General features: G+C 39.2%; 1 long non-coding RNA gene across 1 annotated transcript; it reads right to left on the bottom strand.

Annotated features, from left to right (window-relative positions):
* Nucleotides 1-488: 488 nt before the first annotated feature.
* LOC109053348 lies at nucleotides 489-2,794 on the bottom strand. The gene is made up of 3 exons (XR_006158795.1): nucleotides 1,880-2,794; nucleotides 1,587-1,666; nucleotides 489-1,126 (listed from the first exon to the last, which is right to left on the bottom strand). It is a non-coding gene; the product is annotated as an uncharacterized LOC109053348 (long non-coding RNA).

Raw genomic sequence — 2,794 nt, 5'->3', positions numbered from 1 at the left:
AGTAACTATAAAGCATTTCTTCGACATTGTTAATGTAAACATTTAAGTAACTTTAATGCAGCAATGTAAACATGTAAATAACTGATACAGCTTGTAAAGTGCATGTAAATAACTTTGATACACTGTTTCTCTAAACATGAAAATATAAATAACTTTCATACACTGTTTCTGTAAACATGTAAATATAAATATCTTTGATACAGCTTGTAAAGTGCACCACTAATGTAAGCTTCTAAATAATGTAGATACAGTGTTTCTCTAAACATGTCTTTGTAGATGCGCTGGATCTTCATGTCATCCTGCGCATACACAACCAAATCACACCAGTCCAGTCCTGAAATCAGCATCTGACCTTGAACTTGACAGTAATAAGCATGCTGTTGTTTTAACTCTGGTGTGCCATTTTGCAACTTCAGGTAAGGGCAGTCAACGCAACTTTTTACATTTGGGCACTTTATTTCCAAAAGGCCAAAAAACGGAGTTCTGTGGGGTCATAAATGATGCCCATGATGATCAGGAGAGCTGCCAAGCCATCATCTGGGTGAATTAAGAATCCACAAGGATAGAAGTTCCGTCACGCAACAGACAGCATTCCTCTACCACTGCAGACTCCATTTCAAGGCCTCTCTTCATGTCCGCTGACTGGTGAGTTCCTCTGTGGATCCTTTCAGCCAGGAGTTCAGCTGAGCTCTGGACAAACCTCCCTAAAACGGGACGATGTTACCCGGGGCTCTTGAACTGAGTGCCAATCCAGTGATGCACTCTGGTCTTTGGTGGCATGCTCAATTTTGTGTGGCATTTCCAGAGTTACAGCCAGTGACTCCATGTGTAGTAGTTCATGTTTGCTATATACAAATACACACACAGATGGGTCAAGGCTGTAACCACCTAGTGGTGGAGGTGGTGGGGCATCTTTATGGGGAGTGATGTTGCAGGTTGTTGCTGCTGGCTGTTGTTACAACAGAACACTCGCAGCCTGGACTTTACCAAAGGCAGAATCCACCAAAGAATCAGCGTTGGACATCCCAATTGTGGTGACTAAAGGGGCTGTAGTGGTGGCAAAGTCCTTATTGCAGGACTGAGAGGTCAGGCAGCTCACCGGCAACACCTTTAATACAAGGTACTCCTGAAATAAAGATAGCAAATTTACCTCAAAACCATTTCTCATTGCCAGTTAAATCATTCGTTTGTCATAATTTACTCATCCTTGTATCATTTCAGACATGTAAGAGACTTTTCCTACAGAGAGGAGATGTAAGTGTACTCTATTTTGAGAGACCATAAATATGAACTAAAATGTGCTAAAAATTTATTTTAAAAAATTTATTTTTTTTACCACTAATATTAAACCATTTTTGTATGAAAATGGGTTCGAGTTTACTAAAAGTGGTAACTAAATTTAATTAAAATTAGTACGCAGAAATTACGTTTTTCACCTGGGAAGATCTCCTTTTGTGTTTCCCAGAATGAAGTCATATGGGTTTATTTTTAATGTCATTATTTTTGTCAACTATGCATTTGTTTGCATGGTAAACATTGGCATATTATACTTCTGAGTTACATTTATAATTGACTGCAGTACGCACCTTAAGCCAGCAGCAAATTTCCTCTCTTTAGGTCGTGCAGATAAAACCACCATCCCACTGACAGGACCTGGCCGAATTCCCTAGGAGTACCAATGGTCATTTTAGGATGAATGTTTTGCCAGACATGTTCCATGAGACCAACAATATATGTCTTGGACATCTCACTAATCAACAAATTTGAGGTCTTTGTCAATACTGGCAATACAGGAAAGCAATACTTATTTTAATATTTTCTTTTTCTTAAAATTATCTTTTTCCTCCATAATCATCCTAAAAAAAAAAAAAAACTTTACCATTGTTCTTGGTCTGTGCCAGTTCTGCTCAGTTTCAGTACAGCTGCTCACTGGAGGAACTGCACTGATGCCAAGCTGAGAGTAGTGTGCTGTCTGCTATAGTAGTGCAACTATGGGATTACACAGTGCAGTGCCAGCAACACAAGAACAGCTACGCTGGGACAGTATGACAGGGCTGGAGTCCTTTAACACAATCTGTAGACAATGATACAATGACAAAATATCAATTAAAAGACCCCAAATTATAGAACATATGCATAAACATTACAATATGACTTATTTTCCCTTTAAAGTGCTAAACATTTACTTAAGAGACTTGTCATACCTGCATCAACATATACTGTAGAAATTATTATAAATTTGACAAGAAAAAACAAAATATGAACAACAAAACATATTTCAGGTCTTTATGTTTGTCTGCCTACTCTCAGACTACGTGGCTTCTCTGTCTTCCTCATGGATCTGAAACAAGTCGCCCTCACGCTGATCTCTCCTGTCACCTGATCCTTATTAGAAACTGAAAAATGCAAAAATGTGACAACTACAAGATATTATTAAGATTATCATGCCAGCGGGAGCGCCTCACTTGATCTCATGCAACAGATTGTCATTGATATTTCAGTGACGTTTACATTAGCTAGCAGCTTTCTGTACTCACCCGTACATTCAAAACTGAGGTGATTTCACTGCAGCTCTTCTCTTTCTCCTTAAAGTTGTGATATGTTTTCCACATATTATTCATCATCCCGATTTAAAACCTACATATCAAACATGTTTGATATGATCGAGGCGGTCCCGATTTGTGGGCGAACAGATCGGGAGGGCCAACGCCTCACATTACCAGATATTCCGCACCGAACATCGGTACCGATCAAGGTGCTCTGCAAGATTTTTGCTCCAATTCTCAGGAGGGGA

The sequence above is a fragment of the Cyprinus carpio genome, unplaced genomic scaffold (genome assembly GCF_018340385.1).
Source record: "Cyprinus carpio isolate SPL01 unplaced genomic scaffold, ASM1834038v1 S000000169, whole genome shotgun sequence".
In the NCBI taxonomy this organism is placed as follows: Eukaryota; Metazoa; Chordata; class Actinopteri; order Cypriniformes; family Cyprinidae; genus Cyprinus; species Cyprinus carpio.
Note: the sequence above shows the minus strand (reverse complement) of the source record. Positions and strands in the feature narration are given on the sequence as shown.